Source organism: Rousettus aegyptiacus, unplaced genomic scaffold, assembly GCF_014176215.1.
Source record: "Rousettus aegyptiacus isolate mRouAeg1 unplaced genomic scaffold, mRouAeg1.p scaffold_m13_p_4, whole genome shotgun sequence".
Lineage (NCBI taxonomy): Eukaryota > Metazoa > Chordata > Mammalia > Chiroptera > Pteropodidae > Rousettus > Rousettus aegyptiacus.
Genome location: NW_023416307.1, coordinates 25,368,061 through 25,386,548, shown reverse-complemented (window position 1 = coordinate 25,386,548; position 18,488 = coordinate 25,368,061). Strand labels below are relative to the sequence as shown.

At 32.6% G+C, this 18,488-nt stretch overlaps 1 long non-coding RNA gene across 1 annotated transcript in view; it reads left to right on the top strand.

The window, feature by feature from the left end:
- The window catches only part of LOC107497065, a 58,250-nt gene extending 46,044 nt beyond the window's left edge, over nt 1-12,206 (top strand). The window contains exon 3 of the long non-coding RNA XR_001593710.2: nt 11,838-12,206. This is a non-coding gene — a long non-coding RNA (uncharacterized LOC107497065). The remainder of the gene's footprint in view (nt 1-11,837) is intronic.
- The last annotated feature ends 6,282 nt before the right edge of the window (nt 12,207-18,488 follow it).

The window sequence follows — 18,488 nt, the reverse complement described above, 5'->3', positions numbered from 1 at the left end:
TCTTATTAAGTCCTCTTATTTGGGTTCTATAATGGAACACCTGAAAATGCTTTGATCTTAAAAGTCTATTTTCCAACCTACAAAACTATATTTAGAATTTATATATAAATATAAGTATGTATGTATTGTATTTTCTATAAGCACATAGCAAAAAATATATATATAGTTCAAAATATTGTGTGTTTTCTCATGCTCACTTTAATTTGTGATCTTACTTGGAAGGAAGGAAACAGGCTTTCTAATATTAGACCCCAGATAAATCTTTTCTAAAGGGAAATCAAGTGGATACATTGTACTTATGGCACAACCCTTCCTTTTTCAAAAGTATAAAGAACAGATATCTCATTTTCTTTTGGCTCCTCCACTCAATTTCTAGCCAACTCTACCTTCTGAAGTAAAATGATAGCTATAATTCTCTACATTTCTGTAGATGGCAAAAAGACATAATAAATGATTAAGTAAATGAATGAAAAAAAATCAAATTAATGGCTAAGAAGAACAAGTAAAAATTTTTCTTGTTTGCTTTTTAAAAATTGTTACAATATCTGAACTTGTAAAGTACAGGTTATGATAAAGACTATATGAGGCATATCTCTGTTCATTTTTGTTCTCTTATCTAAATGTTGTCTTTGAGGTTTGAGCAGAGATCTTATAACATGATAGTAATTAAAAGTTCAAAAGCATCAAATAGTAATGACATTTCAATAAAACTTAAAACCCTGGGCACTAAATGATAAGTTCTAAGCATTATAATATGTCTTTCAATAGACCATGCTTTTAAAACATACAGTCAAATATACATATAAACATACATACAAACATGCAATTTACTGGGGATCAGTTCCAGGACCCCTACAGATACCAAAATACACAGATATGCAAGTCTCTTTTATAAAATGATTTTATTTGCATGTAACCTATGCACGGCTTCTCATATACTTTGAATCATCTCTAGATTACTTATAATACTTAATATGATGTAAATTCTATATAGTTGCTATAGTGTATTATTTAGGGAATAATGACATGAAAATAAAGTCTATACATTTTCAGTATAGACACAACCATCATAGGCCTAACTAGACAGGACATGTAGTTAGCAACTATGTAACATTATTTTCCAAATATTTTCAATCAACAGTTGGTTGAATCTACAGATGCAAAACCCACAGATATGGAGGGCCGACTGTACTGTTATCATTCTTGATCAGTAAGAATAAAGAATTTTCACGGGGAAAAATTGATCGAATTAACCTCATTATTGCATAGAAGTGCTCTATTATATTGTAACAATTATTTTATTGGACAAGAGGAAAGTGTGATGATTGGACCTATAAACATATCTCAAATTAATTAGATGCACTTATTATTTAAATCTTATATAGATGAAACATTTATACTTGATTTTACTTATCTAGACTAGGAGGGAGCAATTTATGGCCAATGAGCCAAATCTAGGCCATTTATTTTTATAAGAAATACTGAAGTACAGCAATGACCATTCATTGTTCTACTGTCTGACAGATTATATGGCCTGCAAAGCCAAATATTTTACTGTTGTGCTATTTATTAAAAAAAAAAAGAAAAAAAGTTTGCTGACACCTTATTTAGATCATTAAGCTAGATCAAATATCTTTGGTAAGTAGGATTTGAATACTTAATATACTTTTATTTATTTACATTTGTAAGTCAATGTCTCTCTTTAAATCCTATTGACATTAGAGTCAAAAAAAGAGCTTGGGTGGGAGTTGTGGACTAGAATAGAGATATATGTTTCCTTTTACTAAACCGGTGTATAAATAATGTGTTCCAAAAATATATTGGTCAATGAAATGTTAAATTTTAATGAGATGTTGCCAAAATAAGAAAAGTAGGGATTAATTGATCCTGTGGATTGCTATCACATGCTATAATATGGAGTCTCTTTCCCTCTAATTTCAAGATCAATTCAATTTATTATATATTTATAAATGAACAGAAAATTTAAAAAATGATTAATACAAAAGAGAAATATATTAATACAAGTTTGAAATGGGAGTTGCAAAAACATCAGGACCTTGAACTTGCACTCCTGCAGTGTGGATAAAGGGGACCGAGAGGTTAAAGTCAGAGGACCTTAGTAGATTCTATAGTGTTTTCTTTGAAAAAGTCAAGTTTGAAACTATGTATGTCCTTATAAGATGTTGGGGGTGAACTTGCTGGCATATATCTGACATATGTTTGAGTGTAGCCCTCAATTAAGCTAGGTTACAAATATTAATGAACGTCAGTCGTATTTACTTAAGCTTTGGTGAAAGAGAAGGAAATATTTTTAATTATTAAGTTGTATGCAAGCAATAGCAAATTGTCATCTTTTAATTCTTGAGGGATGACAGGCATAGTATCTATGATAATTCCTATTATTTTATTAATATAATTAATCTTATAGCCTGCATGATATTGGGGTACACTCTTCCAAGAAGAGTATTTAACTAATAAATATTTAAAATGCATATTTAAAGAGAATTCTGTTAATGATGTGGTTATATAAATTTTAGAATTTGTGTAACAAGAATTTAAAACTCATTTAATTACTCAACCATAATTTAGATAGCAGGAAAAAAGTTTTGGTCAGTAAAACACATGGAAATTTGGGCATGAAATAAGAAGGGACAGTTAGACATACTTTCAGAACCAGGAAGTGGAAGGAAAGAGATTGCAGTTTAGCAGCATTGTGCAGAGGATGAAAATGCCTGTGAACACATAAGCACATTTTGGAATTGTAAATAAAATGTAGTCATAAATAGAAGAGCCCAAGACCCTCTTAAGCACTGCACCTGTTTTTTTTTTCCCTCCCCTGCTATCATAGTGGTGAAAGCACTAGTAAGCCACACATCACCTATCTGTAGGAATCAATGCATGGAAAACAACAACAACAACAACAACAACCCACAACCTCCAGAGCTGGTGAATTTCATTTACTGGGGATCTCCAGGGTCTACTTAAGTTGAAGTAGCTGCTGAATTAGTTGTCCCTTAGTTTCTCAGTCCTGTGCTCACAAAGAGGATTTAATGACCAGTGAATGCAGAATAGAAGTACCCAGTTGTTCACATACCCTAAGGACTGGTTTTCACTTTGAAAGTCTTTTGACTAGCAAAACATAAATCTACCCTAAATATTTTAAAGTATTGCCATATATAAATATTTTAAAGAATATTCAAACCAAGAACCAAAGTTAATTCAAAGGAGGATCTCAAAAATATAATTCAAAAAAGAAAAACAGAATGGGTAAAAATTCTACAGTTCACATAAAGTGACTATTCTGAAGATAAACATATATTGAGATGCATAAGGCCTGGTGCATTTGCTACAAAATCAGTCTCATTAACAGATACATATGAATATGTTTTCACACCTCATATACTTCTGAATTCAAATCATAAGACTATCTGCTTCAATTAATGAAAGGCAGATTACAAAGCGAAAGAGAAGCACCTAGAGAATTATATTAGAACAACAAAGCTATTAGTAACACTTAGCACAGAAGCACTGGAGTGTTTTAAGTAACAAGCACTGTTTACTTTTCTAGTCCATGTTCTAAAGACAAAATGAAACCTTTAAGTACATTTGCATACATTAATACCATAAGGGATTTTAGAGAAAATAAAAACCAATATCTACTCTAATATTTAATTATCTTCTTTGGTTGTCTCTCCAATGATTTTTTAAAAGCTAATATTAATTGCTCCAGGAAAATTATTTTTAAAGAAAATAAATAGCCTTTGGCCAATGAGCTATTCACTGAATTGAGAACATCTGACTCTATCTCAGTTAATTATATTTTTTGACATCCCAACTCATAAAAGTTCCTCCATGATTAAAAAAAAAAAAATGTCGAGTATGTTTTTATCTCCTGAAGCTTACAGCTTGGGTTTCACCTTGTTTTTCTAAACTAGATATTAAGACAATCAACGCTTTATTTTCCCCTAGACTCCTATTAACTGATATGCAAAGTGCTCTAAAAAAAAAAAAAAAAAAAAAAAAAAAAAACATGCTTCATTTACCAGGAGAAAGAACAAGAACGCTGCAGTGAATCTCAAGCTTGAAGGCATAGATATACAGCACTTCCTTTGGAGATCCAGATAATGGAAATGATTCTGGGGCATACTGGTTTCTTACAGGTATTCACTGCTGAAGAAAGCAGTTTAGAGCTCAATAGTACATCAAAGACAACCAAGGCCCTGTCAAGTGGTAAAATAAGAATTAAAAGAGTGATGAAAAATACTCCTTTAAAATTACATACATGCATGCAAGTGTGTGTGTGTTTGTGTGTGTGTGTGTGTGTGTGTGTGTGTGTGTGTGTAGTTGGAAAACACTAAATTAGAAAAGGAAAGTTGATTATGTCTTCAGAGAACTTAATTTTTATTGCAATGACTTTAAAAATTAATATTGTTCAGATTGGAGTCCAGAGTGGACTCTGGCTATGCATACAAGGTGGTACATTATTAGAAAAATGACACAAATTACAGAATGTAATTACTGCAGTTATGAAAGAAATATTTTATTTCTGATGACTTTGTTGAACAACACTCTCAAAAGCATTTACATGATATAATTTCATTGTAATCTGTCACCTAGCATCTGATACATAATATCCATGTATGTCTTTAATCGATCCTACAGCTGTGCATTCAGAAAATAGGTGATGGGGATAACTGAGAAAGAGAAATAATACAATTGCCCTTTTAAATCCATTTTTCCTTTCTAAATGCAGCTGAAAGGAGATACTGCCTACAGTAAGTGAGCATCTTATGGCAAACTAATACCACATATCTGATTCGACCACTTTAGTATGATACTAATGTTCAATGATTATATTCCCCCCTTTTAAAGATACAGAAAAATAAATTATTGGTTATCAGGGTTATGGGAGAGGTAAGGATAGTATAAAATAGCAAAATAAATAAATATATCAAACTAAAAGGATTTTGCATAGCAAAAGAAACCATCAACAAATCAAAAAGACAACCTACAGGATGGAAGAAGATATTTGCCAAAGATATATCTAATTAGGGGCTAATATCCAAAATTTATGAAGAACTTATACAACTCAACACCATAAAAACAAACAATCCAAATAAAAAATGGGCAGAGGGCCTGAAGAGACATCTCCCCAAAGAGGACATACAGATGGCCAATAGACATAAAAAATAAGTGCAACCTTACTAATCATCCGAGAAATGCAAAATTAAAACCACAATGAGATATCAACTCACACTGGTCAGAATGGCTATCATTAAAAAATCAACAAACAAGTGTTGGTGAAGATATGAAAAAAATGGAACCCTTGTGCTCTTGGTGGGATTTTAAATTGGTGTGGTCACTGTGGAAAACGGTATGGAGGTTCCTTAAAAAAATTAAAAATAGAACTACCTTATGATTTAGCAACTCCACTTCTGGGTATTTATCCAAAGAAATCCAAAACACTAATTTGAAAAGACGTGTGCATCCTTATGTTCATTGCAGCATTATTTACAATAGTTAAGATGTAGAAGCAACCTGAGTGTTCATCAATAGATGAAGTGAAAAAGAAGCGGTACATCTATACAATGGAATATTACTCAGCCATAAAAAAGAATGAAATCTTACCATTTGTGAGAACATGGATGGATCCAGAGGGTATTACATTAAGTGAAATAAATCAGACAGAGAAAGACAAATACCATATCATTTCACTTTTATGAGAAATCTGAAGAACAAAATAAACAGAAACAGACTCAGAGAACAAACTGATGGTTGCCAGATGAGAGGGGTATTGGGGGGCTGGGTGAAAAATGTAAAGAGATTAAGAAATACAAATTGGTAGTTGCAAAATTGTCATGGGATGTGAAGTACAGCAAGGGGGATATAATCAATAATATCATAATATCTATGTATACTGTAAAGTGGGTACTAGACTAATGGGGGGGGTCACTTTGTAAATTATATAAATGTCTAATCAGTGTTGCACACCTGAAACCAACATAAAATATTGAATGTCAATTGTAATGGAAAAGTAATAAAGCAAACAAACACTGACTCCATTTCATTTTCTATCAATGGAACTGAAATAAGAGTAAACTAGTTTATTAAACTCAAAGTATATAAATTTCAAATTCCTGTGTTCAGTCTGATTTTTGCACATCAGGTCAGAGAATGCTTCTTGGGATAAAGTGAAAGATTTGAATTCTCATGCTATTATAAATTTGTGAATTTCTGATTTTAGTTTAGAGAGTGAGTTTTTAACACACTGGTTCTCCCAAAAATAGTAGTTATAAATTCTGGCAAAACTTTTAAAAATAAAAACTACCTGAGGTCTCTGGATTTGAACAAAAGTAGTCAGATTTTGAAGTGAAAATGAATTTTGAAGCAAGTCCATTTTTGTAGTTAATGCTGGCAAAGCTGGCTTAACCACTACTAGAAAATATTTTATCTTACTGGGCAGAGGAAACATGAAGAGAAGCCCAGGAAAATCAAAAGTGACAGGAAAAAGGAAAAGCCAAAGAATAAAAAATGATATACAAATAAGTTTCTAACAAAACATTGAACCAAGGATGCATGGGCCAATAGGCTATTAAAATTCCGGTCACTGACGTAAAAAAATACATGTTCTTAATAACTTTTAAAAAATTCAGCAAAGAATTGGAAATATAATAACTAAGTTGAATTTTTAAAAATAAAAATACAGTTGGTAATATAAAAAATGTACTATATATTTTAATTTAATTGAAGAATTTAAAAAGTGTCAAATTTGAGGAACAGAAGAAAACATGACGTAAAGTGAAGAACAGAACTTTGAGGACGTGTGGAACAATTTCAAAGGTATTATATGTAGAAAATTGAAATATTAGAAGATGAAGGAAAAAAAGGGGCAAAAATTCTTTGAGGCCAAAACAATTGCCCCTAAATATAGTTAAAAATTAAAAGTTTTAAGATTCAAGAGGCTCAGTTACTAGAGAATCTTAAAGCCTCAAAAATGAATGCAGTGAATTATATAATGTAGGTATATACACACAGGTAAATATAGAAGGCAAATTTTCCTTTAATAATTTTACAATTCATGGTAATACAGAGAGCAAAATGTATAGCATTATCTTTAAATATATGTTAGAAATAAAGTAAGGTCTAAAAATATGTGACTTAAGGTTTCACCTTAAGGAACTAGGGGGAAAAAAGCAAGTTTAGGACATACTAATAATAAAGAAAATGATATAATAAAGGTGAGATTAAGAAATTGATAAATCCCTATTTAAAAGAATCAGGAAAAAGACATATGGCAGAAATCATCAATATTAGAAATTAAAATTATAATACATCCTGTAGACTTTAAAAAGCAAATAGATTTTTAAGAGCTTTATCGCAATACATCTGGTAACAGGTGAAATGACCAGACTTGTTAAAAGATAACAGCTGGCAAAGTATACTGAAAAATAAATAGTTACTATGAATAGTCTTATATTACAGGAAGTGAATTTTTAATTACACATTTTTACATTAAAAAACCATATATCTCCCTCTGATGGTTTCATTACCAAATCCACCAAACACACAAGAAATACTATTTCTATACAAACTCTCTATGTAACTGTGATAAGAACATAACATGAGATACAGTCTCTTAAGTGCACAATACAGTGTTCTTAATAGAGGTGCCAAAAGTTAATTTAACATTCAAAAATCAATCATTGCATTTTATCATGTTAACAGAATAAAGGGAGAAAACATTTCTATAGACACAGAAAATCATTTGACAAAAGTGAGCAATAATTGTGCCAATATTTGCAGCAACCTATAAATAGATAAGAGCTTCAATGTGATAAAAGGTATATACTAAGATCCCACAACGAGCATTAACTTAATGATTAAATATTGATAACTTTCCCTAATATTGAAAAAAAAAAGGCAGGAATACACACACTGAACATTTTACTCAACATTATAAGAGAGCTTCTAGATGTTACAATAAGGTAAGGGGAAAAAAGTTATAAACATCAGATAAAAAACTAAAACTTCCTATTTGCAGATTACATGATTATTTATACAGAAAATCCTTAGGGATTAAAGAGAACTTGAATAAGAGAATTTAGCAAGTTTGTAGATATAAAGTAATATTTCTATACAATAGCAGCCAGACAAAACTTAGTAAACAAATTTAGAAAAATAATTCCACTTATAATAGTATCAGAAACCACCAAATTTTGAGAAATTTAGCAAAAGATAGGCAATAATATCTCTATGCTGAAAACTACAGAATGTGGATGAAAGAAATTAAATGAGATCTAAATAAATTTATTGCCAATACCATTTTTTTTTTCATTTTCATATTTTTTCGCAAATCTTCTAATCGATATTCATGGCATATAACAAGGGTCGTCGAGCTACAACCCATGGAACAAATTTGTCCCATAGCCTGTTTTTGTAAATAAATGTTACAGAGCGCAGCAGCTCTTTTTTGTTTCAGATTGTCTATGGCCACTTTCATGCTACAGCTGCAGAGCTGAGTACACAGCAGAGATGTATAGACTTCCAAACCTAAAAAATCTACTAACTCGTCTTTTGCAGAAAACATTTATCAATCCTCTGTATAGATTATAATTGCATTTTTTATGTTAACCTTGTATCCTGTGACCTTGCTAAATTCACTTATCAATTCTAGTAGTAGTTCTGCAGATTCCCTGGGGAAGTGCTGGCTCTGCTGAAGGAAGGTTTTAGGCAACGACGTAGCTTCTGGGCCTATTGAACACATGCCCACAGTGACCAGGATAGTAAAGGTGAGACTAGATCCTTGGTGTGGCCGATAGAGGGAACATAAAGTTTCAGAATGGAAAATGTATCAATATGGAGATAACCTCCAATGATATGGGAGTTAAGTCCATGATAAAGAGCTTGAGAGATAGCTGCTAGCCAAGATAATTACGTTCTTGGCATCAGTATATGCAACAATTCCTTTTAACCCCAAGTTCCACTGGGGAGAGCCATCGGCCCAGAAGGATGCTATGTATGCAGTGGTTTTGCATTGCAGCTGAGAGACATGAAGTTTGGGGAACCTGCCATATATAGCAAATGATAAGCAAGCCTGTTCGTTGTCTCAGAATGAAAATTATCTCATCTTCAAGGACACTTACTACAAACACAACACTGACCAAAAGTCCAGAGTAGAGTAGTCAGAACCTTGCACTATTTCAACAACATGCAACAGCAATTAAATCCAAAACAAAAAGCCAAAGATGAAGAGGCTTAAACAACAGATATCTATCCAAATTTTTGAGGCTAGAAGGGTGCAGGCATGGTTGGGTTTGGTGAGGCCTTTCATCCTGGACTGCAGACAGTCACCCCTTCTTGCTATGTTCTCACATGGTGGGTGGCCATGGGAGGTGGGGAAAAGACACATTTTCTAGTGTCTCTTTTTATAAGGACACTAATCCCACCATGTGGGCTCTACTTCAATGACTTCATCTAAATCTAATTACCTCTCGAAGGCCCTATATCCAAATACTATCACACTGAGGTTAGGGCTTAAACATATGAATCCTGAGGGGTCACAATTCAGCCTGTAGCAAGGCCTTGCCCAAAACTGAGAGGTGAAATAACAGTAACTAAAAAGATTTAGCAACTATGAGTTTAGCAGAAACTTGGAAATAAGTTTCAATGGTGGATTATGGGAAGAAGTCATATTAGAAGGGAGTGAGATGTGAATGGGAGATTGAGAAAGTAGAGCCAAGAATATAAGCTTAGAAAATAACTTCGAGTCCAATGTTTTCATGGTGTTCATTACAATTAATTTTACTATTTTCTAAGATTATTTCAAAGTTACAGTGAATCTGACTTTCAGTCATTGTCATAATTTCAAAGGCTTTGATGTGAACATTTCCATTGAATGAAACATTCACATGTTGTAGCACAGCTCAAGATTTTAAAGAACATCCTTTGCCCTTTGTTGTTTGGTTGATAGACATTACAAAAGCATTCTATGTTTATTTGCTAATTAAGCCTAATTAATTAAGAAATTAAGAAGATTATTATTTATTTTGTCTCCTAGGCTGAATGAACAATTTTTTTTTAATCCTGTGACATGGATTTCTTAAATTACCATTTTATATACCCCATTAATATATGTCAGAGTTTGACTTTAAAGCCCATACCTGTTCTTCTTAGCCTAATGTTCTTTCCTCTACAACATACTATATTGAAGGAATATACCATGGTTTATACACTAATCATTAAGAAAATCAACTACTTAAAGACTAAAGAGGTGGAGGAAAAAGGAGCTCAGAGTTCACTCTAATGGCGTTCTCAGATGATTGACACTATGGTCACTGAGAAAAAGGAAAATTCATAGGCTGTTATTTTCATTTTCACAAAAATAAAATTATAATTAGCAAGAAAAATTAATATTGAAAAAAATACTGAAAAAGCTAAAAATATTGTTCTTATTAGCGTACAAAGTATATGATACTTATGAAAAAATCTGAATTTGAATGACCTAGTCCTGAATTTTAATTAAAGGACTCTGTTAGGACTTTGAAAGAATAATCAGCAAAGTAGCTTAGCAGGGGGAACCTTCTTGCCAAAAAGACATAGGAAACATCATAGCTTGTAACAATACTGAAACTTACTAAAGAGAATTTTTGAGAAATTCTGTAAGATTACTTCTAAGGTCTCTATCAAGAGGTATAATTGAAAGATTAATTTCTTCCTTGTATACTGTTCTCTCTCACTGGTTCTCTCACATATTGAGAGAGAACATAATTTCTCATACATTGAGACAGTGAAAATTTGTCATATCAGGAAACTGAAGATACGGTAATGCAGAGCAATTTGTATTCAAACCCAGCAGTGTTTGCATTCTTTATATTTAACTTAGGTGTATCATTTGAAAAACTATATAATCCCTCTAAATGTTAGTTTCTTCATTTATTCAATGTGTATAATAAACAATAACATTCATTAGGGTAATGAAATTATTAGTATTAGCATTTGTAAGCATAATAAATGTCTTTTTTTATTATTAGGAGTGATTCAAATATTTTCACATGATGATCAAGAAGCTCAGAGACTTACTTGAAACCACCCTCTAGACCATTCTTGCCTCCTCTTAATAGATTGATCCCCCCAAAAAATAAATATTAAATATTTCTTTTAGATGTTACATAAGACAGCAAGACACCTGTCAATAGAAGATACTATCACCTTTCAACTTATTTTTTTGGCATGGCAAGATAAAGAAATTAGTGTGCTTGAGAGGAATAGAAATCTTTTAGAAGTCTATTTTGCAAAAGACAGGTCAGCATAAATGAATTTTTTATGACTTGAATAATGATTTTCCTTATGCCCTGGCTTTGAGTGGTGTCTGAAGGAAATTAAGACTACATCGTATCTTGTTGTTAAATTAGACATATGAAAAGAAAATGTAGAGTTCTTTTAGAAAATATTTATTTTGTTATACCTTTTTTCACCTGACAGCTTGATAATGGAAACTGTGTAATTGAGTATGATTTTAAAAATAACTCAAATATCTTTAAATACAGGTCAGCATTTGTGAAATACTGTCTTTCCTTAACTATCAGCAGACTGCTTATGTCATTCTGCCTTAACATAAAACTTCTTAGATCTGCAAGTCTGTTGCTATAGAGAACTGTTATGCAGCTACATGTGTCTTTAGCAAAATCCTGTAGCCAGCTAATATATAAAAAAGAAAACATTGACAGAAACATTTGTAATTCGATGATTTTAATTAGGGCCCTTCATCACTCCTCATGTTGCATTAGCTTACTAAAGAAATCATACTTTGTGCTTGTGTATGTAATTTTCTACCTTAGGCTACCTTTGAAAGGCTAAAATCTCACCAAGCAATGAACAAACAGGCACCGGACTTCCAGTTCAAACTGCAGACAAGAGCATATGGATTGGTCTTCTCTACTACCGAAAACATAGTGACAACAGACAGGAGAATGGGAGAAAAGTGGACATCAAAATAGAGACCATGGTGAGTTTCCAGTAACAAGAACAAGAGAAGCTATAGTCTCAGAAAAGATGAAGCAGCGACAGGACCCAATCATTCTGCAGAGACCTGAGTTGGCTGCAAATTAGGAACAAGTGAGACAGGGGTAGATTAAGAATATGGGACAGGAACATGCAGTAATTTCTCTCTAGGGAATGTCTCTTATCAGAGTCTTATCCGCCCACGCATGAAGTTTAACTCTAAGCAAAATCCATTTCTCTGTTTGGCCTTGAAGTTGCAAAAAATCCCTGGAGAGATCAGGGACATCTTGTGGGTGCAGATACTCCTCAGTTCTCCATGTTTTTACACGGAATGAGGGTGCCTGATAACTGGCCATTCATCTATTCGTTCTTACTACAAATATTTGTTCGGGTAGTCTTTTAGATAATGGGGATGTAGAAGTGAATTAAACAGGCAAAAATAACAGGCATCATACATGGTGGAGGAGAATGCAAGGAAAAAAACAATAAAACTACAAATAGCGTGCATATTGTGTATATGGATAAGTGATGTGGAGGAGACAAAGGAGGACAGCAACGGCAGTAAGTATGAGGGAAAGCACCTCATCCCAGGGGCAGCACTTCATTCCAAGCCTGTGTAACGGACTTTCCATTCGGGAGGAAGGTCTATTTTAGAAACAGAACGAATTATGTAACAAAATACTCCCTAGCTACCTACCTGGTTAAAAATAACAGCGCAAATCACTATATATTTGAAACACACATGCAACACAAAAACTGAGAACCAAAATCAACAAAATTATTGAAACTGAAAGAAAAAGAAATAATTTAGAAAAGAGGGTGGAATATTTACATTCTTATCAATAACATTAAAGCAATACAGAGTTATATACTTGATGCATGAGCATGCTTGCTGAAAGAATTAAAACAAAGATGTATGTGATTATGATCCCGGTATGTGATAAGGGACAAACGTACTTCATCCTTGAAAGGATACAAAATAAATTAATCTAATATTGATTACGGGAAGAAAATTGAACAATCCCTTTAACGTATGGAAAAATAATTCTGAACACAGAATACTTCTGAACACAGCTAAACTCAATCAATTAAGAAAATTTTCAGACAAGCTTGCATTCACAGATGCAGTATCTGAAAGACAAAACTTTTTTTTTTTAAGGGGATTTATTCCAACAAAACAAAATCATACTAAGAAAAAAAGGGAAAATCTTAAGTTCCATGAAAATGCCACAGCAATGCAAGAGGACAGGGTAGAGAAGTTCCATTTAATTAATCTGTCCCCAGGCCCAGGAAGGAGAAGAAAGTCAGAGGTTTCAAATCTATACCTGGGCAACTTCAACATCTGTGTCTTTTCCACCTCGGCAGTCAGCCCTCTCTCCTCTGCCCAGTATTACTCTGAGAGGTGATGCAACATTTCTACTTATCATCAGGTCCCTATGTGTACACGGAGATACAAGCTATGATTGGGATATTACTAATGGGATATTACTCATGAGAAGTAAATTGATGTTCAGGGACCCAATTGCCAGGACTAAAGATATTTTCAGAAATATGTATAGAGTCATAGAACCAGTAAAGCTGTAAGGAGAGAAGGGCTATTTCATATAAAAATGTCTTATTTTAACTAATGTTTTTTGTTTTCCCCATAACAGATGTGATTTTAAAAACAAGGTTCATTGGCCAATGGAACATTAGCAATTTTTAAAGGTCTATTTAAAAACAGAAGTGTTTTCAAAATTCATTCTCTTGTCACTTACTAATTGGTTGTTCTATATAAAGCTATTACATGTGTCAGATGAAGACCTACTTATAATTTTTGTCCACTACCCTCAAAGTATGGGAAATGAAATACCACTGTGACCACATCTGAATTAACACACATTATTTTAAAAGTATTTTTTAATTCAGAAATGCAAGGCACTCTTATCTTTTTGAATGTTATTTTCCTTCTTTGTAATTAAAATGAACTTTTCTTTGTAATATGAAAACAATCTATTTAGTTTAAAGGCAAATTTAAGTTTAATATGCATAAAATGAATAAAATATATCCAATTTGTTATGGTAAAATTAATTTTCCATGGTGTGAAAAAAAAAGCATACAAGTATGAACATAAAATGCTACCTTACTGATCATTTTCTAAAATTCTTTAAATTTCTCCAATATGTATTGCCCTAAATTATTCTCTTTTAGATGCCACTTATAAAAAATAAACAGACAAAACCCAAAATACCTGAAATATAACTGAAAGAAAAAAATGAATATTGCTTACTAATATTATATTCATTTCATAGATAGATTATGAAGAATATTTTAAAGTTCTCTGGGAATATTGAATTTTGTCAATTGTTAGGATTAAATAAATATTATTTAAATAAAAGAGGACCAGGTAAAAGCTTTAAAGCTTTAAAGTTTTACTTTAAACACAAGTAAAAAAAAAAAAAAAAAGGGGAAATAATCTTAAGACTAATTCTGCTAATGTGTCATACTGCTCAAGTTATAATTTCTGTAACCAAAATCAGGTATGAGTAAATCACAAAAGAATGCATAATATTAAAAGTTCCAAGTTGGATAAAAGAATAATGATGTTCATCCTTGGATTTTTATATACTACAATATTCCAGGATTTTTTGTTGCTGTAGTTTAGTTTTACTAGTTAAAATATAAATCCTCTTTTCTCCAACCTACATTCTAACTTCTGAAAGTGAGAGCAAATGACTTCTTTCCTGCAGGTCTTCCTCTAGTTCTTAGGATGAATCTAAACATATAATCAGCATGAAGCTCACATTTTGTGGCTCAGCATCCTTTTATACCTAAATTTGTGCACCTTTCTGAGAAGCAGGCTTCTGCATGTTCTGAGGACCACATGCCTTAAGTAGCCTCAGCACCAGTTATATGATCAACAGCTTTGCAAATTCTCTGGCAAACTGTGTTGCTCTCTCCATTCCTAATACTTCGCCTTGCTCTTCTCAGTTCCTCTTAAATTAATTACGGTCCTATTCTTAAGTACTTCTCTTGGGTTTGATGCTGTATGTACTGTCTGGCCTACTTCCATAATGCAATTCTTTGCCTCATGATTTCCGAACGATGCATCTATATAAAAAGTCCCAGTCTGTTGTTATTTGAACCATTGGGACACTATGAAATCTTAAACTTTGTGTGTTACCTTCCTTCTTGTACTACAGGCAGTTTTTGCCTGTAATTCTTTTTCAAATAACTGGATTCTAAGACAGGAGCCCTTTTTTTTCATAGAACAGAGATAATTTATAATGCTTGAACTCTAAACTACACAAACTTTGATTTTATCCTGTAGAAAATAATTGAGCAAAGTCTGTTTAAGTCTCAAGACATGCCAACCCATGAGCATTAATACACATACATTCAGATATACATGAAACATAGAAACAACTATTTTGTATGAAATGACTTTTTTAAACATTAGAGAGAGCATTTCTCATGTAGGATTATTAATTTAGAGTATATATTGTGAGTTTGTCATCCAAGTAAAAGAGATTATTATAGAGCATATTCTTTTTATATTACTCTAATGGAATTTTTCTTGCAGTACAAAAATACATTGGATAGTTTAAAGAAAATAAAACTGAACCAAATAGTAATGAAATCAGACAATACAAACTAGGGACAATCCTTTCTTGCTAAGTTTTAATGATTTCCCCCATCAAGTAATAGGAATCCATTCAGGGAAACAGAAAACATGATAGGTATTTCCAAACAAAAGGAATATAATAGAGATTGATTACCAGGAAATTAGAAGCTGAGAGAACTAAATAAGTAGAAGACACTCAGGTTTAGAAACAGCAGGAGACAGCTAAAATTACCAGAGCTGGAGAGGTAAGAGAAGGTACAAGGCTCTTACTCTTTTGTGTGATGCATATATAGCTAGTGTTTGGACCTAAGGGGGAGCCGTCCTGAGGCTGATGGAGAGACCCCTGGGTGGCTAGGCACTTCATGGCTGCTTCCCGAACCACCAAGATAACTACAGTAGGTGTAGCTAGCTGGTTGGTACTGGCGGTGCAGAAAAAAGCTGGAATCCAGGAACAGTAAACCAGTCCCTTTCTCATACTCCAGTCATTCATCAGTGCCTCAGTGATCAGATTCTAAGAGGAATTCTGCTAAAAAGGAAGTCTGGAGATGCAGTTTGCAGACTCTCAGGCCCCATATCACCTGATATAGAAGGGGGAGAAAAAGACTGAGATGATATGTAAGTAACTGATATACTATATATATATGTGTGTATGTGTGTATATACTATATATATATATACACACACACACACTATATATATTGTATATAATATAAATAACTAATATACAACAGATATGTATAGATGACATGGAGGTAACTGATATACACCCCTGAAACATATAATTTGGCTCCCCAGATTAGGAGAGGTTCAAATCTCATAATTTGGGAAACAGGAATTTTCATTATGTGGGTCTTTTTCTTCATTATATACTTTCGCTATTGAAATAACATTATAAAAAACAAATTTGATTTATAGCATATTAAATATCATTAGAAAAGAGATAATAAAATACATAATTTAAAATAACAACTAGATAATTTAAGAAGCAATGTATATTTGCATTCGCCACATAACATCATTTTTTCCATTTTTTTCGTTTAGCAAGTAAAATATACATTGTTTTTTACCTGTTCTTCAGAGAAAATAAATTGAACGGTTATTGAGCCTAATTTCATGTACAAATAAATATGTTTATATATTTTCAAATGAATTTGTCTTTAAAATTTTTCAAAGTAGTTCTCTAAGAAAATAAAAAACAACTTAAAAATGTTGTACATCCATTTCCACTAATTTAAATGAGCAAAAAAAGTGTTTATTTTTGCTGAGGAGTTGTTCAAATTATAAAGTGTCTCTCATCTCACTGCCCTCAAAAAAATCAGTGTGTTGCTGCATTATTCATATCCAACAGCATTTCTAGATTAGCAGTTTAAGTAAAAATAAAATAGATTTTTATAAATATTCCAAACAATTTGATTACACTATTGGAAAAGACTTGTAAACAATATGAATTATGAGATTTTACTGCCATCTTCTGATGAAACTACTTTATGAGCAAAGTAAAACATTTAGACATTATTCAAAGGAAATTTAGTGTGGTACTTGTGTTTGGGAATGGAATGCTGGAGGAATGTACGGAAAAAAAGGAATGTCGGTAACACACATATACCTTGCTTTTTCCTCCGTTTCCTCAAACAAGTTACTAGCATGGAGCTCATCTCCTTTCTGGCCATTTTTTTTTTTTTTAAACAAGAGATTCAATGTTCCCTTTCGTAAGTTGGAAAATGAGTAATTGGAAATATTTAGTGATGCTTCCATTTAAATTGGCAAACAAATGTTACAACATAATGATTTAGATAATTGCAAAATTAGGAGGGTTTTAATATGGAGGAGCATTAAATATAACATGAATATAAAGACTTTTAGGTTTATTGCCCTTATTCTGAAAAGTATGGTTCAAATTCTGTATTTACTTTTCTTAAAAAAACTATAAACTCGAAAGGAAAAGTTAGTAAAATATTATTATACGATTTGTCTAATGATTAAATTGAAATACATGAAAATGGAACCAACCAAATGCTTGGTTCTGCCATGAACTTGAAGTATAATTTTATATCAGTCATATTTGGGCCCTCAGTTCAATACGAGTTCAGTGTTTCCTAATGACCAATCTCAAAACATCATGTCTGTATACTCCTGCATATGCTTTTTAGGTGAAAGAATGCTGAATTCCCCTTTTTCTCAGAACTGTTTCGCTCATGTTTACAGTTATAGGTTCAGATATTATCTCAAACCTTAAGTACTAAAAAATCAACTTGTGACCTTCCTCCCGAGTCTATTCCTCCTGCGGAGGTCTGGTCGTGCCGCCACCCAGCTCAGAATCTTGCCAAGCTTTCCTCTTCCTTTGAGGATGTATGATAGATCCCTGCTTATTCCTTTTGCTTCTGGCACTTTTCTCTCTCTGTCTCTCCACCTTTGTGCTGAATTTCCTCCATTTTCCTCAACAGTTCTACCATTATACAGTTTTCACTGCCTAAAACATGCTATCCTTGCCCTTAACTATCGCCTGTTTTCTTTAGTTCTCAGCTAAAAAGTTACTCTTCTGATCCCAGTTTAAATAACTATCCTCTCAACTCCTTAATCTCGATAACATAAACTCCTCTAATATCTTGATATTGTTTGTTTCTACTTTTACCATTTGATTATTCTGTCCACCTGGACAAATTGTAAACTCCATGAGAACAGCGACCCTGTCTGTCACGTTCATAACAATGTCTTAACCATCACATTCTTTGTCTGAAACAACAGAGACACTCAGTAAATATGGCTGATTAACTATGACATTCATTTGCTCATTCTACCTAAATATCTTTCTAAATATCTTCATGGCAATACTTCACATCTTTTATCCCTTGCTGAAAATATTTAGTTTTGTCACTGAGCTCA